At 41.6% G+C, this 27712-nt stretch overlaps 1 protein-coding gene and 1 long non-coding RNA gene across 5 annotated transcripts in view; one reads left to right on the top strand and one right to left on the bottom strand.

The window, feature by feature from the left end:
- Positions 1 to 27712, bottom strand: part of tafa5a (TAFA chemokine like family member 5a) — a 145786-nt gene that overhangs the window by 34001 nt on the left and 84073 nt on the right. The window lies entirely within an intron of this gene.
- Positions 1 to 27712, top strand: part of LOC137106594 (uncharacterized) — a 224861-nt gene that overhangs the window by 191593 nt on the left and 5556 nt on the right. The window lies entirely within an intron of this gene.

Genomic DNA, 27712 nt, shown 5'->3' with positions numbered 1-27712 from the left:
GCTGAAAGCTTTGTATTAACTGTTCTTCAATCTAAGCAAGCTCTCCTGGGTATGCGGTCCTATAATGAAGAGACGCAGGTGGTTAACTTGAATAGCAACAGCTTCAACTCGAGTACCGATCCGCAATCTGAAAACCCATCGATAATACAGATTGTTCTTTGCATTGGCGTAATGCATTGAAACCGCAGATCCTTTATTTCATCCACTGTAACCGTTTTAAAAGATGTTTTTGCGAGACCCATTTTATCCGTTTGCGTTGGGATCGGCACGATCGCTAAATTCTATTTACTGTAAGGGGTCTGTGTCTGCATCTGCGCTACTGTGGGGTAGGGTGAAAGCGAGACACAGAAAAGAAAATTGGGGGACTGATTGAAAACCCACCGTTTGCTGAGGTCAGATGTAAAAATGTCTCGTGTAAAGTCCGATGTCTACATTTTTGGATTCTTCCTTTCCGCGTTCACTACTTTGAATTTATCTAATAAAAATGTCTGCGAGGTTGCTTATATAATTCCCTAACGGGCTTTGCTTCCGTGATACCGTCCGTCGGGGTGACCTTCGGCCGATGGAGATGTACGGTGCCGTCTGGTAAATGACAGTAATGAAGGAATGAGCCGTTCATTCCCTACAATGAGTGGGTACAGAATCCGTCTCGTGTTGCAGATATCATTTTTGACAATGTCGACTACGTGTCAGACTGTTTTATCGTCGATGACGGCCGACACCCAAGTTATCACGGTTGTGTCAGATTAATAATGATTTAATAATGGAACCACAAGCGTTTCAGGTTGACAACAGATTCACAATTGGATGATGAATGATTAATGGAGATTTGCCCAACCAACATCTTAAAGTCGTGACAATTGTTAATCAATCTTTTCATAGTACAGTACCAATGGATCTAGTCAAATTAGAGCTTTCTAAGCTTTAGAATGACAACTCAATTTACCAGGAAGAGAAAAGTGTCATTAAAAGACTCCTCGAGGCTCGGTTTGTCCCCAACATCTAAAAAAACCAAAGGCCTCTCTTGCAGTGGTTAATATCACTGTTCACCGGGAGTCCACCACCAGCGCAACATTGAACAACGATGGGGGGGGTGCCACTACTATCCAAAAAGCTTACTTCTGACCATTTACGCTTTGCTCGAGATGTAGATTAAAGAAATGGACGGGTGACGCTAACCTGGACATTTTTGTTTTGAACGAGAACCGTCGCGTTTGGTAAAGACCGGCCACTGGATTCCGGCCTGAGAACCTCGTCTCATCCAGGAAACGTGACGGTGGCAGTACCGTGATTGAAGCCTGCTTTGCAGCCTCTGGGCCGGGACGCGAGTCGTCATCTATTGAGCTGTGCCTTCTGAATTGTAAAAGCAAATTCTACGGTAAAATGTCAAGGTATCGATCTGTGACCCGAAGCTCAACGGAAAGTGGATCGTGCAGTAAGACAACAACCCTAAAGACACAGGTTACAAATAATACATACAAATAATTACAGCAAAACAAATTGAAAGTTTTGAAAAGAGTCCAAGTCCTGACCTTGTCCCTATAAAGATGCTGTCCTTAACTGGGTTTCCCCTTATCTACTTTTAAGATTTGCAAAGGAATCTAATCATATTTTAATTCCAATTGATGCAGACATTGACAAAAATATCATGGCTTCACAAACCTTTAAGCACCACTGAACCTCAACATTTTCAAATTGGAAAACTGCACCAACATAGCTCATTGGACCTAATTAACTAATTAATACAATTACACTTTCATTACTGTTGCCTTACTAACCAGATCATCTGAACTGCTTGATTTGCAACATTTTGTTTTTTTTAATAAACGCTCGTCTATGTGACGCGGAATGCGACCGCGAGCTGACGCGGGCCAGCGTCTTCTTGTGCCGGTCCCAAGTCTGGATAAATGCAGAGGGTCGTGTCAGGAAGGGCGTCCGACGTTAAACGCGTGCCAAAGATAGAGTTTCTGACTAATTTGTTTAACGAGATCTTGGAGAGCGAGACGATGCCTGAGGACTGGAGGAGAAGTGTACCGATGCCCATTTTTAAGAAAAAGGGAGACGTGCAGAGCTGTGGCAACTACAGAGGAATAAAGCTGATGAGCCAAACAATCAAGTTGTGGGAAAGAGTAGTGGAAGCTGGGCTAAGATCAACATTTGTCGCTTTTTTGGTTGACGGCGTCCGAGCTAAGACGCACCTCTTATCGCTCGCGTTTTGCCTCGCCTCGCTGACTAAAGTCGTCTCGCGGCGCCACCTTGGCCATTTGTGTCCCCGTCTGTTACCGTTCGACCGTATCGCTGCTGTGCTGCTCTTGTAAGGACGGTAGCTTATGTTGAAACATATAAGATTCAAGGGTGATGAGAAATAAAAACGGCCGGACGGTCGCGGACACGTCACCGAGCGCCGCTGAGGCAGACGTGGACAGGAATAAACACACAAACGCACGCGGGTTTGATGCTATGTGTAAGAGAAATATCAGATGTCTTTTCATCTGCAGGAGATAAGGTGTAGAGAGGGAGAGAACATTATTACACCCTCCGTGGGACACTTATCTTCCCACCAAATGGTAGATCGCACTCGTGTCAACAGCCAGCATCTTGGCCTAATAAATTCTGTCTAATGCCATGCCAAGCCTGAGATGGCAGGAGAAAGATGGGCTTGTGTGTGTGTGTGTGTACGCATTTGAGAGAGAGGGTTTGTGTGCACGAGAAAGAAAGTGGGAAAGTAGATCAGAAACGGACCAGGAAGAAAATAGATCTAAAGACAGATTTGATCACATATATTAAATGCTGTGCAGCACTTTCGTAGAGATGGTGCTAAGATAATTATGAACCGTACAGATCTGATATGACCTGGGCAGGGAGCAGAATCAGCAGTGTCAATGGCTGCTGATGCTGGACTATGTGGTTGACTGTACTCAGAACATTTTATCGCATTTATGTGAATTAAAAAATGCACGCAAAAATGCATCGACACCTATAGATTACTATCCAAATCAATTTAAATGCATTTAAAAAGTTCAGCCCCCCTCTCACGACATTGTCTAATTTTACTGATGGACATTAAGTCTGTTACACAAAGGTGGAAAGTCACCTAAATGCGCCATCTACACTGCATTTGTTTAAAAGAAAACATTTCCATCCATGAACAAGTTCCCATCTGAAAGTTGTGTTCCCAAGAACTGCGTGCGCAAACAAAAACACATGAACTGTCTTTATTGCTCGCATTTGTGGCAGTAATCTGCAGATTTAGGATCCCCTCTGCACTGCACTTAATTTAAATTGGAAATAAGAATGTCTGCAAGTGTAAGTAATGTAATGGGAGCACATATGTGCATTTGCATTGGCCATTTCAAAACACACCCCGAGAGAGATAGAGACAGAGACACACACACGGTACTGTCTTGCCCTCATGACAGGCAACAAAGGCAAAAGGCAAAATGAACAAAAGGTGGCGTGAAACACCCCGGCCGACGGGCATTAAGACTCCAAAGTTTACTTTCATCGTGGAAATCCCCTCCCAAGTCTCTTTTTACAGTGGATCTAATATCTGGATAATTAACTGTACTATCTGACCTGTCGTGGTAGGCGGATGCTCCCTAAACCTGAATCGAGCCTAGCAGGAATTAGGAGGAGGCTTAGTGGAATGTGAGAGAAAACCCCAATGCAAAGAAATAAATCCCAGCGCTTTGTAATTAGCCGCCGGCTCTCTGTCCTCTTCCCTGCGCTTGCGGCTCGTCTCCTCTGTGAATTTTCTCGGCTCTCGTTTCCTCCCGATCTTTCGCTTCCTCGCGTACGCCGTTTTTGCCGTCTGCCCGCTACGCTCCTTTCCGGTCTATTGCCTTGCCTGATTTTCACAAGATTATTCCACCTGTTCGGTGGCCTTGATGAGTATCTGCACGCTAAAAGCTGTCAAGCCCCTTTTTAAAAAGCCTCAGTTGTTTTTTTGGTGGAGTGAATTTGTCCCAAATAGCTTCTCTGCACTCACGAAACTGCAAGAGGCAGAAATAATGAGGTAGCCTGCTGACTGACATTTCCAGACCTCAGCCTGTGTCTGTGTGCATGCACGTATACTTGTGTAGCCGTCTTGGATTTTGCGCTTGCAGTTTTACCCAATAATCTTTTACCACTATGTTATATTGCTTATAACATCTGTGCTCTTGAACAGGAGAATATATGTTTTAAACCTTCTTTATCCAATTTTTAAGCACTGATTAGAAACAGACTTTTTTTTAAAATTTTAAACAAATAAGCAAAAGCAGAGTGAAACTTTAATGTGATATTCACTGCTTACATTTCCCCAAACAGAGATAACCGCTTCTTTGCAATCAATTGATGTGCTAAATGAACAGCTTTAATGGGAAAAGACAGTAATACTTTACAACTGGGTTCGCTTTCGTAGACGAGACTGTTAAGAAATCCTCAGAAGTTCCCCGTTTTTAAATTAAAGTTATCATTTCTGAACCTGATTATTGCTTTGTATGAGTCTCTCTCTTTGCATTTCTTTCATCTTGGCTAAAAACTGCCAAAAAAAAAAATGCTTCAATTTAGCATAGCAGTTTGCTTCTCTCCAGTAAGTGGAACCAATAGGTGAAATTCCATTAATAAAATAGACATTTTGTTAAATCACGCTCATTTACTTCTTGCGAAAATTAACAGTAGATAAATTGTTAATTTTGATAACATAATTAACAGATCAAATCTTGTTTGTTTAATCCAATTCGTGAAGACACTCTAGGAAGCACCGGGCTAGAAATCCTCCTGCACGAAACCTTCCCCTAAAACCACAATTTGCTGGAAAGTAGAGACTACACTAAATATTGTTAGATTATCAATATCAAAAGGCTTTTATGTAGAGTGTGGGCTCCGCACACTGAACTAAGTTCACATAAAATGTGCATTTAAAAAATAAAAACTGTTTTACTGTAGACCTGGTTCACATTGTGCAGAATATGTAGCACAGTGCACAGGTCAGCAGCGGCTTAACATTTTACAGACACCGGTCTTTGAACGCGGTTGCAAAAGTGTGACTGTGTTGCTTTTCGTGCTCTGTGCATCTGAAAGGTGCGATGTGGACCCCGGCTACAAAGTCGAAAAATGCAAAGCTACGGGTTGAGATGGACGCGAAACATTAAAGTTCTTTACAAAATGACATTTGATCAGATTCCTTTTAGCTTAAGGGTGACATTACATAGTTAAAGTTTGTTCTCTCCAGCAGTTAATTTGCCGCCTCCAGCTAAAGCTACTTTCCCTGCGTGCTGTTTCCGCTTGGCTGTGTGGTGTACCATTTCTCTAGGCTTGTTTTTCATTTGTGTCTATGTTCTATATGTGTGTGTACTGGACACCAGGTATTGCTGATATCATTTATTTGCAGATGTGCTCTGACATTTCCTCACAGCTGAACTCTAATAGCAATCCCAGATACAAGCGGCATGTGCATCCACCACGCGCACACACACACACACACACACACACACACACACACACACACACACACACACACAGAAAAAAGGAAAGCCCAAAGGCGCTGTCAGCCAGAGGAGGAAATGTCAGTGTGAACAGAAGTCTGTGGGAAAGAGATCATTTAACACCGGTGTCCACAGAGACACCGGTACATCAGCTGTGGATGGTGAGCCCCTGACATAAACACCTGGAACCGCTGCTGAACACACGTTTATTATTTATTCGAAGCCTCTTCGGAAGAATATTTGTACCACATTTGATGCCTATCCATGCAATTCTGGTATTTCTAATGATAACCACATTAAATACAAAAATTCATTTAACATAATTAGGAAAATAAAACTAGGCCAATGCACCATAGAATTCAAAAGTGACTCACAATGACCTCAGGTGTTTGTATTTATCATAATTTGATAATTGCAAGGTCCACTCAAGTGTGGAAAAATGCATATTTCTGTATGAAGAAATGTGCAGCGGGGAGTGATGGACTGTACACAGCAGATACACACAGACCATAACCATCTTCATATACAGCCACAGATCCTATACTTACTGGCTTACTCTTGGCAGTTCTTGCGCCGCTCGCTCATCGTTCGAGGTCAGCCACACAGACTGACTATTTTACATACTGTTTTACTTTGCCGAGACTGAGCCTGACGCAAGCGACGTAAACGAGTGAAACAAATGGCAGTTTGCTCACGCCGCCGTTATCGGCGGCCGAGCGAACAAGTGGTAAACGGTGCAAAATGAACGTGCGTAGCGGTAGGAAGGTCCAGCGCCGTATTGACGGGTTACGATGACGGTTGCGACTATGATGTGGCCGACGCTAACGAAGGCTACTGTGTTGAAGTTGATAATAAATGACGTGGTGACACACTTCAACTTGAGTAGAACGGTCCCTTGAGGCTGCAAACCGAAATAGACGCGTACGGGCGCGTGCGCGGAAGCTGACGCACGCTCCGGAATGAGCGTGAGGAATGTGTACGGCTGGTGGAGGCCGAGCCCCTCGACGTACTCCTGCTTCTTGGATGTTGATGATTCTTGTCTATTTAGCCTTATTGACCTCTACATCCAAACTAATCCGCCTTAAATTATGCATAACCTTTTACTTGGCAGAGCTCCCCATAAATCTGTTTATTCCCTGTTTGCGCCCTTACAAAGCTTGCTAAACAAATTCCAATTAAGCAAAACAGCTATACGGCATGAATGATAATTCAACTCAGTAAAGTCCCCAAAGCAGATAAGAGCACAATCATTGCCGTTATGTGTAAGACATTTTATAAAAAGACTGTTCTGTTTCCCCTCAAATCCGGTTAGCGCTTATTATTACTTCCAGGTCATTTGGTCTCTTTTTCTGTGAATACATAGCTGTGTTTGCTCATCCATGTGCATGTATGAATGTTCTATGTGCATGTGCTTGTTTCAAAAGAATGTTTTGCAAAAGGTATAGTCAAGAGAGAAGGTAATCAAACTGTTTGCAATTTCATGGGTTTCCACATAAATTGCTCATGAAACGGGATCTGATCTTCACCAAAGTCACAAATGTCAATAGACATTTCTCAGCTGATAAAATGCGCTCTGTCTTGATTACGCCACCCCCCCCCCCCACCCACCCACTCACCCACTAATCATACAAAGCGATTACTGTGACTTTGAAGCATATGCAGTAAGTCAAAACTATTTTTTAAAAAGCTGCATACTTTGTGTTTTTCCCGGTACTCAATTTGGTGTCACTTTATACCTCCTCCCTGCTGAACTTCAGAGGAACGCGTGTAACGTTTTAGGCCGATAGATAAAAAACTAACCAAAATAACTTAAGTGTCTGAATGCAAAAGGGACAAACTAAGCTCTCAGTCTTTGGTTTCTATTAGTACTAATTTAATGCAGCTCTGATGCAGTTGTCGGACACTAAACAATAAAAGCCGTGCAAGGTTACATCTATACGTTAAATCTCATTAATGTCTGGTCCATTGATACGTCAGTTGAACGCAGCGCGGGCGTGGTGGACTGTATGAAAATAAAAATAAAAAAACAAATACAGAGAATAATGTAGATATTCCCAATGGCTACTGAGGAAAAAGTGTAAATGTATAATGGGTTTGTGCTATTGAAATCTTAGGGACCATTTAAAAATTATTGGGGTTTGGAGCAGGGTCTAATATCGTGAGAGCCTTTGAAAATATTCCTTTCTCGACATTATCAGTAATTTGCCCATTCCCTCTGTTTCGCTTGAAGGAAAAAAGAACCAAAAAGCCTTGCTGTGATATCTCACATTGTAGCACTGAATGACTACAATAACTTTTGCCATTAATATTCCAAAGACACAATACAATCAAGGATTGAACATGGTTGTAATCAGATTTTCAATGGAGTAAAAACAATCACGATACACACCAACGCACATGTGAGAGAGCTGGCAGGAAAAATGAGTCACTGGGTTTTTAAAAATACAGAAATTACAAATATAATGTTTCCATTTGCTCAAAATGGATTAATTATGTAAGTAATTAACAAAACAAGCAAGAATGTTCTGTGCCAATTTACAAATGTATAAGATAGTAACATTCCAGCACCTCTCCATCACCATCGTTGTGACTGCTACAATACAAACAGAAAGCCACGCTGCCGCCCCCTTCCGCATTTCTTCCTTGGATGGCACAACCTAGTAACGTTCGGTACCCAAATACTACAGCGGTCTACAGTAAACGTTCGTTCAGCGATGCCCCGCGTCCTCGTCTTCTACGTTGGTTAGTGCCATTAGCTAACCGATTTCACTATTGACTAATCAATCACCTGCATCGTTTTCTTTGGACGGTCCCTTAAGAATTAAAACTTCTGAATACGTACGCTGCCGGATCAGATTGTTTCTCGGTGTGCAGAAAATGATGCTTGGTTAAACCTGTTCACTCAGTCCAATTGCTCTCCTTAAGAGATTAGTCTAAGAAATGAATACAACATTTTATTTATTATAGATAGACCCATACAAAATTTGAAAGCTTTGTATTCTCCCCTGAAGCTTGTGTCATTTTCGGTCAGGCTTCGGGCTGGGCGGTAAGAGCGGGGACCGTCTGTGGAGCGTCTCTGAAAAGTTCTGTGCCTTCAGGTGTAGCGTATAATAATTTAATTATTAGACCAAGAAAACAAAATGAAATGGTAATAGAATGTGATGTTTTCAGCCAAAGACTTCACATAATAAGCTGGGATTTAGGAAAATCGCAGGGGCAGTGAATCTAAATGTTATCAGGAGAATGTGAGAACAGCAGCTCATCTTGGAAATGCTAATACAGTCAGTAATAAAGAAAGTTTGGGTGCAAATATTCTTTTTCCAGTTTTTTCATCTTCTGAACTTTTGCATTCAATTTAAGTAGTTTCTTCACAATAAGGCATTTCTCAGGCATTTCTTTTGCTGAATTATTATAGGAATTTATGCCGTTTCAATGTATGTCACGGTACTTAAAGATTGCAGCTATGGTCCCGTTTGTATTTTCAAAAGGACAACAAATTACCTTTCCTTTTCCCTGACTCATTTTTTCCTCAACATTTCTCAGCACTCTAGCTGTTATTATTGTTATTCGATTTACTTAATGCTGCCTCTGAGTGTGCTTCTACAAGATGCCTTTTTTCCCGATGATTCATTTCCTTTTTAAAGGCACTTTTCATCCTGGAATAACAAAGACTAATCAGGCTTCATTATTCTATACGCCTTTAAAATTGCACCTTCTCTTTTAAAAGGAGGTTGTCGCTCAGTATAGACGTATGTTATTCGTTCCCTTTAAAAAGTGGTAACAAAAACTGCAGAGCATACAAAAAACAATTAAAAGATGTTAGAAGAGACTTGTTGGAGTGTCACTTAATTTCCACAGAATTAAATTGCCTCTCAACATGTCAGTTTGAACATATGTAACATCCTCTTAATTGTTTACAGTGACTTTGACTTGTATGAATATTTACAAAACTCAGGTCATGTTGAATATAGACAATTATACACTCTCTCTCTCTCTCTATATATATATATATATATATATATATAGAGACACAAACACACATCTATATCTAGATAGATATAGGCTAGAACTGTGTCAGTGGTGATGTTTAAGGTTACTTATCATTTTTAGGTGGGTGGGACTAAACAGAGAGTGAAAATGGGGGAAAAGGGAGGAGCAGAAAATATAAAAAAAGAGGAAAACATGAAAGATTCTCATTTAGGATATTTTCTACCTTTTCTACCCAATGGCAGAAAAGCGCTGTGAAAGATTGGACCGTTACATTTGACACTGTACAATTGCTGACTTTTGTAGCTTAGAAATAAAGTTTATTTGTGTTTGTGGTTGTTTGAATAGTCTGTTTCAGATGCTGACACGCACGCACATACACACAGCTGCGATCTAAGTGCTCGGGACTTGCCGCCGCTATACGAGTTGCCGTGAACAGCCTGTGGACGTGCGTCTCCACCACACTGCTGGGACACTGCTGGACAAAGGGTTTGCAAAACTGTTGCTAACAGTTTTGCAATTCAAGACCCCGAGTACCGACGAAACCCACGACGGGTACAAACGACCTCCCGCGTACGCGCCGACAATATGACGGGTTTACAAAATCCTGGGTATTTAAACTTCTTTCCTTAACAAAGTGTACATTTGAAAGGGTTTTGTAATATGTTTTATTGTAGTACGTTTTTTTCTTGTGCCACAGTCACAGGGTAATAAGGTCAACAATGGTAACCCTAAGCTTAGCAGCATAGCTGTGCCTTAAACCAGCCGGGCCTCTAAACGAGTCATCTCTTTCCGTTTGCCTGTGGTAGACAAATTCCAAACTTGATCATTTTGTCACCCATTTACTTTCTCAGCTCATGACACTCTGCATTTAGCGTCTTAAAGCTTACTACACCAAACTGGACCGTTTAAAAAAAAATAAAAAGCGGGTGGGCTACACATAAAATAAAGGAAAAGCCTCCTGAAATAGTTTCAAGCGTTAAAATATGCATTTCGCTCGCGACGTTCATTTCGTGGAACGTACCGACGCAAATAGAGAGCGCCGACTGTGGCGGGTCCGGTTTGCGCCGGGTGTCCTTCGCTCGGCCGCACGTGAGCGTTTCGAAGCATAAATGCCCCGAATGTCTCTGTCCTGGTACTCTGAATTTCTCAGATCTCTCTCCATTAAGTGAGAGTGATAACAGGGCCCCAGCTGTGCTTTGTGCCACCGCCGCTGCTCCGAAAGACGGAGAGGGTCGAACTGATCCCTTCTCTTTTCGCTCCCCCGCCCCCTCCCCCCCGGCGGTCTTGACCCAGTTAAGACGGTTCTGTGACTGATAACGGATGCAGAGACCGTCAGACAAGCTTTATTGAGACAATAAATGAGCCGGGACTCTAGTTGCACCGCGAGGAACATTAGTTATGTATTTAGAGTACTGCTTGGCTGAGCTCTGGATCCAACCTCCACCCCCCCTTACTCCTGTCCATTTGCAACCCCCAAGCCTCCGCCGCTCTTCTCTTCTGTTCCCTCTCCGCTGATGTCTGATGTCATTTCCTCCCGGCCTGGCGTGGCAGCTGCATCGGGAAGCAATCTAGTTCTCGCTCCTACACAATTCCTCTGCCCCCTCAACCTCACGTCTTGCCAGAAAAGTGCTGAGCTACAGATCAAAATCTGGCCAATCTGCCTCCACTCTTGATTCTATCTTTTTTCTTTTCTTTTTTCCTATATCAAACTGCCAAGCTTAGATTAATGCCCAAACTTTCCCGCTTCAATTTCTGATGCATTGTTACCTCGTACGGCCCCTGTCATTGTCTCTGTGCTGCCGGTCGGTTAGACGGAGATGAAGTGACAGCTGGGAATGTTGGTTGTCTGGTCTCCATGGAAAAAAGGTTAAATGGGAGTCCATTTCTACTCTGCTGCTACTTGCATACCGTTTCATGGTACTTGAATTAAATTTTGTTTTGACATTCTCTGTTACTTTATACAAAACTCTTTTTTACTTTTAACTTTTAACAGACAGGACAGTTACGGTAACTTTGATTGCTTACAATATTTAAGCTTGTCTTCAAACATTTACTGAAAAAAAACACATACTCTCCAGATGCGTAAGCACAAATGCTGAGATCTAAAGTTATTGAATATAATTTAACAAAACCAGCAAAGATTACAGAACAGTAGAACATATATAATAAATAAAAACTTCCATTGTAGGACTGTTTCTGTTTTCTGGTAGACTTATTAACAAATATTTTAAATATTAACACTGAAATAATATATCAAATATATAAAGTCATAGAAAATATGTACACACTAGTCATTAGGACAATTTCTCTGAAGAATTTGTATTCTTACATTTTAGACTTTGTTTCCTTTGTAATACTTTTAAAATACTTTGTCCATGAGCATGTGCTCAGGAGGAAGGGGGAATCAAACCGCTGACGCCGCAGTTCCCGGACGACTGCTTCACCGATGGACAAACGCCCACGTCCGTGTAAACTTTTATCCGCTTCTTTTAATGCACATTTTCACTTTGCGGATAAATAAAATTTGTATAAACGCCAGAAATTAGAGCTCAAACGTGGCTCGAGTTGCTGTGTGAATAAAAGACGAACCCAATAGAAACGCACTGAAAATATCCAATCTATGTGGAGCAATGACATCACTGTGACCTCATTTCAATACGGGAAACAGAAATGCCAACAGACTTTCTACATCTTAGCGTTTTTAAAATACCTCTTTCCATTTCGCACCGTTTTTCTGCAAACTATGCGCAAGAGCTGCCTCTTAACTTTCACTTAGTGCATTTGAGCAAAGCCCTTTAAACGGCGCAGAGCAGCCCTGCATGTTAATACCCTGCTGAGATTCCTGTCTACAAATGACACGGTGCTGTATCTATGTGCATGTTGGAGGAACATAGACAATTTCACACATTCTTGTGTATCATGGCCAATAAAGTAAGCTCCTTTGCAAAAGCCCATTGATGGTAATGAACACTTTTATGAAGACGCGGAAGAATAGACTGATGATTACCAGCTTTGTGCATTATTTCACATCCACAGACATCATGCAAAACACCAGTAACTATCATAATTAGATGTACTAATGCACAATAATGCTGTCTTATAATTACATTTCACAATGAAATTAGGTAAAAAACAATCTCCCTCCTGTGTGTGTGTGTTTGGGGGGGGGGTATTGTCTTTAGTAAGTGGCGCTGAGGGTTGTGGGGTTTTTCACTTGACATTTGCAAGGATCATTGAGGATCAATAGCAAAGGTCAGGGAAACAACCTCCAGCTTATAGTGACGCTCAGTACAGGAAGTCTGCCTGTGGCCGTTTAATCGCCTGATGCCGTCGCAGTACGTTCTTCATTTGTGTTGATCGAGAACTGTGCGTTTGGTTCCGACAGACAGGTGTTGAGGACCTTTTACTCGTATTCACTGAAAATGCCATTGCATTTAAAAAGTGGAAGCTATTTGGTACGTGAGAGTTTCTCTCCTTTTACGTCCCTCCTTTTATGTGGAGCTCAAGTAGGGTTCCAATCAGAAGCGCCATTGTTTGTCATTTTTCGTGTAGCGGAGCAACGGGGTTGCACGTACAGTACTGCGGTGGGCGTTCTGTGGCTGAGAGAGCTGTCGGTTAGCGGCGAGCAGCGACGGTGAACCTCGGAGACCCGGCCATAATGAGGTCCGTCGTGCACGCCGAGGGGGCGTTGTGCACTCCGGACGGTAAACAACAAATCGATAGCTCATTTGTCATTTGGTTTGGAAGGAAACAAGTTTTTTGGGGGGAGAGATCCACTTTTCCGATCCAAATGAACCGATCGATCTCGGCTCTCTCCCGGGGCCTCCCCGCCGGCGAGAGGGGTTTGGGAAGGAGCGGAAAAAGCGTTCTGCATCCCTTCTCTCACTCGTTTAGCTCCGTGTCTACTCTCCTTCTTTAGCTCATCTCTTTTCCACTCTTGCTAATACTTGCTCTGCCTCTAAAGCATCTTTCTGTCTTGTTTCTCCTCTCAAAGTCTGTCTCTTTCTCCTGTGTTTCTACATCACCTCCCACGTTGCTTTGCTGTGGTGCATTTGGAATCCAGAGAGGAGGAGGGAAGAAAGAGCGGGGAGGAGAATAGGTTCTACTGTTCCGCACTGATGGTATTTTGTGTTTAAGTGGGGGGCAGAATGTTCCTGCCAGAGTGCTGCTGATGCTGAACGGGACTGGCAGGTGGATTATACCTTGTGCCGCTTTGTCCCTGGGCAAATTTAAAGGCAGCCCAACAACCAGGCACCGTGGGAGAATGTAGGTACAAGGAAGGCTCGGCCTGTCGTACTCTTCACTTTTTCTTTCCATTTCCTCTTTTCCAAATGCAGTGCAACTTGTACCACAAGTTCTGCAATGCATATCTTTTATCAGTCTCTTTTTTTTTTTTTTTTTTTTTAAACTTACATCCACCCACACGTACACAGACAGTGAAACAGCCTTTCTACTTGTGCTTAGCTTGTAAAACTAAATGGGTCGGGATGACGAGAACTCTCTGGTGCGCGCCGAGGATCCGCTCGCCCATCTGAGCGAGAGCTTGTGTGGGCCGAGATCAAGTAGCGATATACGAACGCGATAGTGACGACGAACGCGATGAGCTGAAACGCTTTGTGCTCTTCAGACGCGACGAGTGATACGCGTGGAGTGTTAAACATTGGCAAGAGTCAAAGATACACAGAAAAATAAGCCATTATACTGAGGAGGAACAATTCCTGTAATTTAAGTGCCGTGTTTCATACTTTCACCTGGGGATATATGAAGCTTTAAAAAACAAGCAGTTCTGTGTCAAAAATGAATCTGTTTATATTTAGTATTTTCATGAAACCAAACCATTAAATCTTTTTGTATGACTTTCTTATGGCATTATTTTTAGAAATAGCCATTCAGTGAATGTATTTACTTTCTGTAATTACTCTTTAATATACTAGTTTCATGGTTAGTGGGTCCACAGCTTATTCTACATTAATACATTGCGGATTTGTATTGCTGCACTATGAAGAGTATTTCAGAGTCTTCCGCTGCACAATTAAATCACTGATGTCGCTGTTACTATGGCAACCTTTGGGTTAATACTAAAGTGCTAAAATGTACTACTGCTAAAATGCTGACACTATAGCTTTTTTAAAGGCTGATATCGTAAATACTGTCAGAGTTTAAATGTTTTAGCTGCACAAAAATCTTAACTGAAGCAAAACATTTATCGTTATAGTTAGCATATTTAACACATTTTATTTTTGCTGGCATTTAAGGTTGATATATTTTCCTATATTTCACAAAAACACGTTCACATACAGTATGTACTGTTACCAGTATTATTTTTGGGATAATGTAACTGGACTAAAACCCAATTTAAAATGCACCAATGCCAGGTAGAGAGGGTTTGAAAAATTTATTTTGAGACTGTAAATGAATCATAAAGAGGGAAAGATAATGGGCCACTCAGAGTGAATCACCTAAACAAGAGGCTTTTAAGTGGCACAGCAAAGAGTGGTTGTAGAAAATGAGAAACTGTACAACTAATGGAAACGCACACCTCATACCCCAGATGCGTAAATCCGCTCAGGACAGGATTGAGGTGCTGGCAATTTAGGGTACAGCGTCCTTAAGTCCTTGTAGATGTATCTAGATTAACCTTTATGGTAATTAAACGGGATAATGTTATGCTTTTGTGTGTGTGTTGTGCATGCTATGCAGTGGTTTTATATATTTTAACCTTTTTATTGCATTTTATTTTATGTCTTTGTAAAGTGCTTTAAACAGCCCCGTTCATGAAACCCGCTATACTATTAAACAACATTTTGCGTGTGCGTACATTTTCTTAAAATAATACAGTCTTTCATTATTCATTTTTAGTATTTTGTTTTTGTCATTACATGCACTTAAAGAGTTTACTTTAAGTGCATGTAAATTATCAGATGAATGAATTAAAAAAAGCACATGTAAATAACTTCTCAATAGCACTATTAGTACTTCATTTTTATACCAAACCTTTTGGTAAACAAACAGATGTCCAGTATGCTAAATGTATTAAAAAAGAAAAACTCGATGGACGTGCGACAATTTATCACTTAAGCTGTCTAATTAAGAAAAAGGTTTGAGGTTATTAAGTTCACAAGCCCAATTAGAAAAACTGAACTGGAAGGGTTTTAAAACAGCAGCTGCACTTTCCATGCCGCTAGTCTCGCTGTGCACAGAGTACACATACTGTAACTATGTCTTTCCAGAGAGTCAGTTCCCAACGGGTGCCAGAAGTTTTTAAAAAAAAAAAAAAGACAGCTTCAAATGCTTGATTAAATACATGACAACTCAACACCAAAGGAGAATTTATCATTTCCGAATGTGTACCCGAACAGCCGTGTGTACTGGATATACGGTAAACAAAACAGTTTCCGTCCTCCATTTTCTCCATCTTGCCCTTGCTTCCCGTCTCTTACGCTCTCTCTCCCGCACGCACGTACAGTAAAACCATTTCTCTTGCGCTGTCTGTCTTTATTCGAGAGTATCAGTTTGGCCTCTGGTGGCCTGCTCCCTGTGGGCTCTGTAACTTTCCATATTGACTTTGTCCTGTCTCGGGAGATGAATTTCTCTCCCGCAGGAATCCCGCACAGTGTAAATTCCTGTTGGATTGAATACCGTACAGTAGTTGTTACGGTATGTATGGCAGTCTTAACAGTATTTGGATCTTCTAACAATAACTGATAAACAAATCATTTTTTTCTTTAAAACAAGCAAATATAATTGCATGACTTTAAGAAATCCACAAACCGGAGCCAATGCAGAAAAAAAAACACAGTTCTTTGCCTGAAGTAGCCTTTTTAAGTCACCAACCGTCCCTTGGGCTCAACGCTCAGCACTAAATATAATAAGCCACACAAGGATTTGTGATGTTTATCCTACAGGGTTATTCTCCTGAAAGAGCGAGTCCACCTAAGACTTGATGAGGACTTGCACAGCGAGTAGCCAGCAAGAAGGGATGTCAAAAGTAACAAGTCTCGCAAAAAGTGGTATTTCTCTCACTCTGTCACCAGTGTAGTTCTGTCATTATTGCAAATTCATGAATTGCATAATTTTATAAATTAAATAATACTAGTGGCAGTCGTCCGCGGATCACGGGGCCAGTGGTTCGATCCCCGCTCCCGGCTATGTGTCGAAGCGTCTCTGGGCGAGAAGCTGAACCCCTAACAGCCCGTTCACATCCCAATTCCAGGACAATGATCCGCTGTGGCGACCCTGAACTCGCGGGATAAGCCGAAAGGACAAAAAATTAAAATTAAAATTAAAACCTTTTAAAGAAAACAACTGGTTTTGTTTCACCTCAGACTTCAGACTCGCCATCACTTCCTAATTGGACACCATTTAGTCTGTCATGACTGCTTAGTAAGAAGTATGCGGGCCATTGACACACTTATTGCTTCAAACCTACAACACCAATGCCAAAAAACTTGAGACAGTGTTAAATGTAAATAGAAACAGAATGCAATGATTTGCAAATCTCATCAAGCCATATTTTATACACAATAGAAGATAAACAAAAATGTTATGGCTCTGGAGCTTGAGTGTCATTCACATCTCTGCCATTTGGACATTGAAGACCAACTGTGATGTTGCATCTTTTTTTAAGAACCTGTTACATTCCTCGTGCTGCAGTGTCTATGGACTTTGAAAAAAAACAAAAAAAAAAGAAAACCTTCGCATATTTGCTCAACTCCTACTGTAACGGCAACAAAACACGTTTGGTCCTGTTCGCACTGTGACAAGGAATTTATTTTCTGCAATCGTTTGTTCTGTTAACCTTTATTTTTAGAGGATGACCTTAATAAATCATTACCAAATACCTTTGTATGGTATAATTGCTAAGAGAATTGCCAAGAAAATTGGCAGCCTCTCTGTACACTGCTTTTGTATTTAGTGGCACCAGACAAAAATTCAAGGGGAACTGTCCGCTTCATGGCAATTATGGCTTTCAATCCTGGCCTTGAGGACAGAGAACTGCTGATTTTCTAGCCTCTGATAGATATTTGTATTCACCTGAAACGCCAGGTGCAAAACCAGCAGGATCCTGTGTCCTGGGGCCTGCACTTTTGGTTGGCTGTTCCTCTGAAGATTGTTTGATTCCAAATAACAAATAGAACTTGGTTCTCTTCTAGCACCTAATTTTAATTTCCAGTAAACATGTAATAAATGTATGCGGTCCACTGAAGTACGAGTCAGCGTACAGCTTAAGGCTAGGTTTCTTCAAAGTGATCTGTTGTACGTCACAATTGGGCAAAAATCCATTTTAGTACACATCCCATTCCAAAAGACCTGGCCTTTAAAGTGCTTTATCCACGGTAAGCGCTCATACAAAGTGTTGCTCCCCTCGGGACCGAACCTCTGGCCCTAGTTTACACTCCGAGAGATTTGCGGAGAGCAAGGTTTGCTCGCCTGCGGGTGTGCGCGCAACTCACAATCGCCCGATGTGAGGCTTTACCTCTTCCTCTTCCGTCTATCAATCAGGACGTGCCCTCTGCACCCTCAAATCAGTCTAGCCCGGTCCCATTACACCAGAGTTTATCCATTTTTCAGAGTGGAAAACAGTAGCAGTTGTGGTGTTTTTATGTGTTTGGAGAAGAAATCCTTCACAACATTGCCTCACAATCGCACCCTGGATGTGGAAAATTTCTTCAAGCTACCGGAATTTAATTGTATGTGGCCAACAGCACTGTAATACTAGTTGCGTCCGTTCTAATCTGCTTTTCATTTGTGGACTGTGCTCTTTAACTTTTCCATGTGACATGGGAGTGATATATCAGTAATAATTTTTTCCCCCTAAAATGAGTAAATCATTATCTAAATTATTATTTAGAAATATTAAAATCTTTGCCTTTTCTGTTGGTTGAGAACTAAACATTCTTACTCTGTTACAAGTATTATGAATTACTGAAGACCCAGATCTTTAGTCCACCACTGCAGCGTGACTGTTTTGATGGGATTTAGTATTAAAAAATAATGCATAATTAGGAAGATATAAAACATAAATGCTAAATTGGATACCTTTTCTAGCACAAATTATCCCGGTGATTTGAATCCACAACCCTGTAGCAATCTAAAATTGCCATGACACACAAATATGGCCTTACACGTATCAATTCTGCCTTCCTATGAATGATTCATAATGAATGAATTCACAAAACATCGCATCTGACTTCCCCGCTTCCCTCCTCTACACAATAGCCTCCACCTCTACTAGTCCGTAGACGACGTGGTCAAATTGTCCTTGGATAGCCCACAGCTGTTTGCTCTCCAGTTTGCATGTGTTTAGCCTCATGTTTGCATGTTCCAAGTGGTGTTCTAACAAGACAGACTCAACAGAATTAATCAAGCACACACAGATGGATAGGGGGGAATGATGTGGATTACTAGCCCCAAAAGGGGACCATCACCCTCATCAGTAATGTACTTGTCAACACCAAAGTAGTGTTGTAAATTTATTCCACAAGGCTTGGTTGGCAAAAAGTTGGCTTAATTTTGATGACGAGGATTTAGAGGCCGTAGTTTGAGCAACGGAGAGCATTTGTTTTGCTGGTGCCCGTTTGCTTTACAGTGCAGTTTACTGAAATCAATAACAAATCTATAATGTATATCGTTACGTTTTTAACTTAACTTAAATATAGCTTAATTGCACCAAACAGTGGGTTTGGTCTAAGCCAGGCGGACACTGTACGGGTTTAGCTCGATTTTAATTCGGTTGCGCCCGACTGATTTTAAAATAAGGCTGAGATCAGTTGATCGATGTGCAGTGTGAGCAGGAACCCAGCGTCTGAACAATGAAAAAATCCTGCTCCGGGACACATTTTGGTCCTCTGTCTTGCAGTATTAGTCTTGCTGTCAATAGAATAGCCCTAATGTTATAATTAGGAGGGAGCTGGTGTAACCGTCACTGGAGTATATTTTACATGTTACAAATAAATCTGTATTGGAGATAGGTCTGTTAAAAAGCTTTAATTAAATACTATAACAGAAGTGTTTCTTGAGCTTCTCCGGCAGAGATCTGGCCTCGTCCACCTTCGTGGTAAGTGAATGAGTGGATGAAGAAATTTAAGATGACAAGTTTAACAAGCAAGGAGACCAAACTAGTGTAGAAGCAAAACAGTGGAGTCGCATCGATCGTTTGCATACATTTTGGTTTTAAAAAGCTTGTGCGGCGGGAACTGTGGGAACACCTTACTTTTAGTCGGCGTGTGTGGGCACAGCTAACACGAAAGCTGAAACACCTGAGCTACGACCGGGTTTTCTTATCGTTTATAGGGTCTTTTTTTTGTTTGTTTTGTTTTTTTATTAAGTTCCAAAACAAAAGGAACTTAATAAAAAAGAAATATATAAAATTGCAATAAAAAAGTCAGTTAACTAAGTTAAGGTTCCAGTATGTTTTAAAGTAATTTTATTACGGTTATGTTCAGTAAACTAAATTACAATTTGCAATGACTATTAGGGTTAGACTGCTTGACATTTTCAAGAGCACCTACTGTAACTACAATAGTACAAATAGTGCTGTGCGTGTAGTTTGTTACTATTGAACAGAAAGACGTCACAATGTTCGGTATCGCCATCAAACATTTCACATCACCCGCTGTCATCTTACACAAGATGCTGCATTTCTCCACAGTGACATTCTGACACCTACATATAGTAAATACCCGTTCCCCCCCTCCCCAGCTCTCAGAGCGGGTTATTAACGCAGGAGGACACTTTGTAGCCGACTTAATCAGATGAAGTGAGTCAGAGAATGAAAGGCAATGAAAAACAGAGAGAAAGGATGGGAGAGTGTCTGTGTGATGACGAAAAAGCGACAAAGCAAGAGAGAACACGCCACAGTGGTCCACTTATGATTTATTCCCCCCCTCTAGGTGAAGGAGACACAATTTGTATTCATTTGCCTTATTTTTATCCTAGATTCATCTTGCCTTCACACGCCTGTCGCCACCGTGCTAATATTATTTTGGCCGTGTGATGTCCCATAACTGGCTCTTATAAAAATTGGCCCCTCGTGACAGCGGAGTATGATGCGATGGGAGCAGAGGGAGGGTTCTAATTTACTTCATTCATCTGGTTTTATTCTATTTTTTGTTTTTTTCTAACAGGGGGATTAAAAGGTTCCCCTGCAGAGGATGGTGTGAAGGGTGGGGATAATGATGTCTGTCCTCCTACTGAGGGACACACTAACATCCACACATGTGCATATATGCACACACACACACATTTTTATGTGTGGGCACTTAACGGAAGACCTGCCTTTTTTTTTTTATTACTGGCAAGGTGAGCCAGTGGTGCTCCAACCCAAGGACGAAGACAACTGTGACCACAATCCTCCTCGCGGGGCTTTACAGAACAATTAGATGAGAGTGGAGGGTGACTGCAGTTGTGTTTCAGGACAGTACACACACATGCATACACTGTAAACACACACAGCAGAGATGGGAACGGACAGGAAAGGGCAAGACTTTTTTTTTGCATTAAAAGCATTATTAAAGTAAATGTTTGACATTCTGGAAAAATGTTTTGATTTATGCTCGTTTAACTTTGCATAAAAAGCGGCCGTGAAACCTTTGTATAAAGGTAAAAAATGCTGCATACCGGCATAAAAAAAAGGTTTAAAAGCAGCATTTCCCAGTTTTAATCTGACTAATCTTTACTGTGGAGGAGGGGCAGCCCATTTAGCCAGAAAGAAGCATAAATGAGCTGTAATGAGCAAAATTTGTAATTTCATTTGGTACAATTACATTTCATTAAAAAGAAAACAAGAAGATTACCTGTGCACAGCTTAATACTTAATATATATGGATTCACTCTATTGATTGACGGGCTGTACAAAACTGCACGAAAGATTTTGGAATTATAAATACTTAAATGCATAATTTGTCATGATAACAGTTTTAGAAATAATTGGACACCATAGAGAAAACTTAGTATAGTTACATTGCAGTTTGTTTAAGTTATGTAGGTGGGACAAGATGAGGAGGAAGAATGGGGACCTGTACCTGGAGAAATTAAATTGCAATAGCAAGCAACAGAATTTGGAAAATCTAATAATGGCAAATGCATGAAAGTTTTTCCAGTGGCTCTGATCAACATTGGATCACTTGAGTACAGACCTACTTATAAACTAACGGCAGCACTGAGAAACTGTGGTTACACTTTTTAAAATCATGACAGGAAGTCAAAACGCAGCTTTTAAGTCAAACAGAAAGGGAGGGGAAATCTCATTAGGGGGTGTGTCCCCCAAACAGTCAACGTGGCGTGAAGTCAACTTTGCATTCCACAGGGACGGGAATAGACTGAACAAGAAAGAGTTAAAATGCTTTTTTACAATGTTTTGGACGTTCAGTGTCTTGTCCTGGGACGCTTCGGCATAAGGCCAAAGGAGTCAGGCTGTGAACCATCAACTGTGATTGATGGCCAACCACTGATCCAGTGATCTGCTGCCCCTAACAGTTGAATTACACAACTCTCATAAAAAGGCACAAAATAGAAGCTCTGCAGTCCCGTGGGTTCACTACTTCACTAAACTTTGTCTTCAGATCAACTGCTCAGGTTGCTTCCCCCCCCCCATGACACAAAGCATTCAGAACCACTCCCTCTTCTTTTCTCATCCCGTCTTCCTCACCGAGTCCACGCATTCGGCTTCCATCCGGTCGAGTGCACCCAGCTGCACGGCAATTACAGGTGAGGTTTGGAGCGGTACGCGACGAGACGCATACATTATTAAATGAATCCGTGTTCAGATGAAATTGCTAAGCCAGCCAATAAAGGTAAATTACCAAACACAAACCGCGACAGAAAGAAAAAGAGGGGGCATGCCTGAAATTGCATTGCATTAATGAACAACATTATTTCTGAAAATGGAGAGGAAACACAGAGTTGCACCTATCAGCACAAGACAGAGCGAGGGGAAGAGAGAGAGATGGAACACAACATTGACTACCTAATTATGCATTTTATCATTTCAGTCACAATAGAGTGCCTCCCTTCTTTAGTTGCCCTGTGTACTCGTGCAGCTGTTCCACCGCTGCTTTAATGAGGAAGATAAAGAATAATCACAACCGTGTTATATTTACATCCAACCACCACCAGTTTACTTACTGCAGCACCAAACACACGCACGCTTTTTCCATCGCGTGAAGGCCACATAGTCACGGTTCCATCTTTTTTGTTAGCAAATACATAAAAATGTGTGTAAAATCACAGCGGTTGTTTCGGTCATTATTAAAGTGCGTGTGAAATCACTTTTTACTGTGTAAATCGTGTTTTGACACTATAACAAGGGCAAGTGCAGTTTATCTCCTCTTTACCTCTTCTATTGACTTTCACCTCTCGTGTCTCGCGGTCAAAGCTAACGCAGATCCTAAACTTCTGGGGCAGCTGTTACATGTTGCGCTCTACATCCGTTCTTTCGTCTGTACGTCCAACCCCCCCTAAAAAACTGAGGGTGCGACCGTCTGATTCCCTGGGGCTCTTAAAAATAGAAAGAAAAGTACAGTAACAGTAATCACAAGGAGGAGATGAAAGGAAGATAAGTGGATGCTGGTGAGTGGAGGAGATGTACACTGCAGGGCTCTGACACCCATCATATGGAATCAGCACCTTGTGAGTAATGGAGGTTAAACAGGGAAAGCTCTCTCTCTCAGTGCCAGATGGGCTCGAATGTGTTGGATCTGAGCTCTAAGTGAGTGAGCGAGCGAGCGAGCGAGCGAGCGAACACTTGCGGCCCTTCTTGGCAGTCGACAGCAGAAATCAAATGGCCCGAGGACTCGGGAGATGATTGGCCCACCTCATCTTGAGCTTCCATCAAGAACTGGCAATAAAAGGCACTTTACAATCAAGGAAGCAAACATGTTTCGACATTTAGACAAATACAGTATATAGAAATTACTGAAGAGGAAGCTGTATTTTAATGTTCTGCTGAAGGGGAAACATTTACATCTGTGCATGGCAGTAAGAGTTTGTAGCATTTCAGGAGGCCTTGATGATGTCTGAAATGCTTGAATGTATTTTTTTCTGAGGTGATTTCAAGGACAGGATCGAAAAACCAGGTATATGCCAAGTGTCGGAACGCAAAAGTGTGTTCTGTACCATCGTAACGGTGCACGAAGCATACTAATACTAATAGACTGCATACTAACTGAAAACAGTTTTGCATTGTTTCTTTTTAAAGATTAATTTATGTCATTTCCTGTATATGTTTTGGACTGTCATTTAACACCATCACATAGCAAAAAGAGTTGAATCCTCTTTCAACGCAAACTGCCAGACTGACAAATGAGGCTTTTTGAGCAAGTCTCACGCTTTAAAATCAATCATAGATTTTTATTGTCATTTCATAACTAATTCAAGTACTGGGAAGAACATGTTTGGCATGTAGCAGGGCAAAGAGAGGGAGGACTGGATCTCTTGCTAGCAGTAGCTCAAAGTACATATTATAGCTTTAGGATGGTTGCCAGGGATCCCTGCACAAGCTGCCACGAAGAATGTTGTATTTCATTAAATATCCTCTAGTATATTTAAAAAGTGTTTATTCCATATTATCAGACTTTCATTTAAGATTAGCAGGGTCTCTTGAAGCATCTCTGTACTATCAGAATGGTATTATGCCAAAACCAGTGCTGCCAGCAAAAATAATAGGAAAAGTTATCTATTATCTGGGGGCCCGATGGCTAGAGTATCGGGCCGAGATGCAAAAAGCCGCATGATTGAATCCCACCCAGCCATCGAGGGTCACCTTGAACCACGACAGTCCTTTTCTGGTCATGGAACCTTTAAAAGTCGCCTCTTAAGAATTACGTTGTACTAATGGTTTTTGTTGATACCTTTACGCTGCCATAATCGCGCCAAGCATCGTTGGCCCCCTCAAAAGCCCCAGCTCCATCACCACCTTTTGGGTCTTCAAATAGCATATTTCAGCTCCTCCATTTTACATCTTATAGCACTGATCTTGTGAAGGGACTGTGTCAGAATGTTAAGGTTAAAACACCTGGAATAGAAGGCAGGACATTTAAATAGAAGTGTGTTTGATTTACTCTACTAATATATTGTATGTTGTTGCTGCTAGTGATTCATAGATTTTATAGGCAAGAAAATAATGCAAACTATAAAAACTAATTCATATTGGTCGTACGTTCATGAGTCAGTAGCAAGTAGCAACACTGACAGCCAGAGTCAGAGTCCCCCCTAAGGAAACCACAACACTGTTAATGGGAATGTATGCAGAAAAACATCATTGTACACGATGCTCTGCAAAAACAACTAAGCAGCTGGTCACAAAGAAAAGAAAAAGATCTTATTGTTAGACCGCCGAATCATTATGCAACCACATTTCAGCAGTACTTAAGACTGACTTGACGCCTCCCGCTGTAAATTGTGGCCTGGGCCCTGGGGGGTCCGTAGAAGCAGTAATTATTAATTAATTGTTCGTAGCCTGTAGCTTAGAGAACAGACGTAGTCCCTCGGACGCGCGTTCACGGCAGGGAGAACTTTTCTCTTACAATTAGACCGGTGAGGTGGAGACGGTGAGAGCACGGACCATCGACCACGACAGCGGCGGTGAGCGGGAAGGACGGGCGGGCATTTAGGAACGTGTGCAGCTGTGACCCGAGTCGAAAGGCCGCATCAGCTCCCTCTGTGCCCTCAGCCGCTGACGGGATTTCGCCACCGACCGGGATTGTGTCGGCCGTGTAAAACAAAGTTAAAAAACAAAGAGGTGCTGCCTGTATTTACGTATTGTCGTCTGCTAATTTATTTAATTCGGGTACGTTGCGATGTGTGTACGTGCAAACGCGGTTTGCAACGTCTCCGTTTATGTGTGCGCCTTTTTTCTCATGTGCCTTTCTGTACTGTGCCCACGCTCTCGGAGGATGTAAAAGACAAGGCGGGAGTGACAGTTGAGCTGAGACAAATTAGCTCTTGAAGATTTATAAGGCTGTGATATTGGGATGACTCTGATGGGCTTACTGAGTGATTGGTGTGCTGGCCTCGCTAAGAATCCCACTCTATGAAGAGCTCCGTAATACTTCAAAACAAGAGCCTGATGGCTCATTTGAAAGCCAGGGGCAGCATGTGAAGTCAATCTACCGAGCCAACGTCCCTCTTCATGAACACTTGGTGCAAAGTTGATCTTGAGCTGAATGATTTGGCATTCAATCAGTGCAGAATTTAGTAAGAATTATACATAAATGATTTTTTTCCCCTCCAGGACTAAAACACCGGTGACTCACAGTGGCTCAGACAATGAAAAAATAATGAAAAGAAAAGACTCAATTTGACTCAAAGCTTCAGGTTGCAAGTAGCATTTTAAATATGACTGCTTTTCATCCCATCAATATATGCTTGTTAAGCATTTCTAAAGAGAATTAAAGTGGCCCCTTTCTTATTTGGCCTGGATAGATTATAATAAAACACGCAAAGCGGGATTGCTCAACAATAGAGCATCGATAACCTCTGACGTTATCAACAACTCCAAACCTTGGAACACCTGGGGCCACTTCATCACCTGACGTGCAGATTTATAAACGAGTGCAATGGGTTCTGGGCGGAAGGGATGTGTGGATAATGCAGCCTAATTAAGGGGGAGCCTAATGGCTTGTCTGAATGCATTATGGCAATTGTATGAACTTTATCACCTACAATATTACATATTTACAGTCAGTCTGTGCATATGCAATTACTGCTGCACAACATCCAGCGGTACGCCTATTTATCTCTGGCTGCATATACATCCATCATTTAGAGAAAAAAAAGGATTCTCGCAAAAAGGATCGGGAGCGTCAAACCAAAGGTGAAAGGTAAAACATTCTTTATTGAATGTAGAATAATCAGCCTCCATAGTAACCGCAATACACACAACTGGTCTAATTCATCTGTGCTGTTGACTCTCTTACCCTGTGGAAAAGCAAACTTGTTCCTAGAAGGTTCACAAGTTGAACCAATGCTGAGCCAGCACTAGCAGCAGCATAGAACTAGCACCTAGTTAGTGTTGGTGGAGCAGCTGCACATTTTCGCACGCAGAAGCTGCTCGGGCCTTGCTCAAAGTGCCCACAGTGGTGTCGGTGAGGGACGGACGAGCGCCGCCGTTTCGTCGATCCCGACCGGATTCGGGGGTCTAACCTGGCAACCTTTCAGTCACGAGTCCCAAGCTCGCTTCTCTAACCAACGCTGCCCCAAACTCACCCATATCCATTTTAAAGTCTGGGCTGATTACTGAAGATTGCGCACGCTTAACTTAATCTGTGCTTGCTGAAATGTGAAACGGAAATTTCTAAATAAATATGTGCTTGGCACCTCGTATTAGGGTATTTGATTAAAAATAAAGTACGTTTCTCTAGTGTTGCACATTTTGTGAGCCGTTCTTAATGAGAAATATTAGAAAACAGCTCATTTTTTTCAAAGAACCATGAAAATGGATTTTGCTTATTGAGGAATCCAGCAGGGAGGAGGCTATAAAGAAACATAATGCAAGGTTAATGGATGGAAAACTTACTGTATCTCTGCCACAGAATGAAAGCCAGAGAGCAACACTTTGCATTATTTTTATGCTAATGTGCACCGCTCGTCAGCTTTTTCATCCTACGGGGAAAACGCGAGCATCCGCTGTATTATATTTCTACTCGTCATTCTGCAAAACACAAACCAGCTTTGTATTTCTGTGTGTGTAAATCCAAAAAGAAGCTGTTTTGATACCAGTAGCTCCAGAGGGACAACCTTTGCATTTATATTTCTAAAATTTCCAAGTGCCCCCTCCCCCCAAAAAAGAGAAACAGAAGGAAAAACAGCATTACAAAAAATAAGAAAAGGAAAAAACAAGCAGACACTCCGCTTCTGGGACTTCTGGGTTCTTATAGCCTGTAAAAGTAACAGCTCGACAGTTGGAGCAAGCTATGGCATCAATGTCTGGGGAGTGTATGGAGAGAATAACTGACATCAGCACTGGAAAAGCCAATTTTCTAACTCTCACCCACATTCGTATAGTTCGCTGTTTATTATTACTATTATGTTTTTCTTCAAATAGTAATAGCGTATCCTCCTACATATTAAACCTGCCTTATTTGTTAAATAAATGCTCGCCTCTGTGTGAAGCGCTTAGAAAGTAGCTAAACATTCTAAAAGTTTTAGGGTTTTAATTGATACTGCATACTTAGAAATTCCTAAAGCACTCAAATTAACCTACAGTAGCAGGAATTATTATAAAATTTGATCTTTAAATATCACTGCCTGGAAGC

Source organism: Channa argus, chromosome 21 (assembly GCF_033026475.1).
Source record: "Channa argus isolate prfri chromosome 21, Channa argus male v1.0, whole genome shotgun sequence".
Taxonomy (NCBI): domain Eukaryota; kingdom Metazoa; phylum Chordata; class Actinopteri; order Anabantiformes; family Channidae; genus Channa; species Channa argus.
Note: the sequence above shows the minus strand (reverse complement) of the source record. Positions and strands in the feature narration are given on the sequence as shown.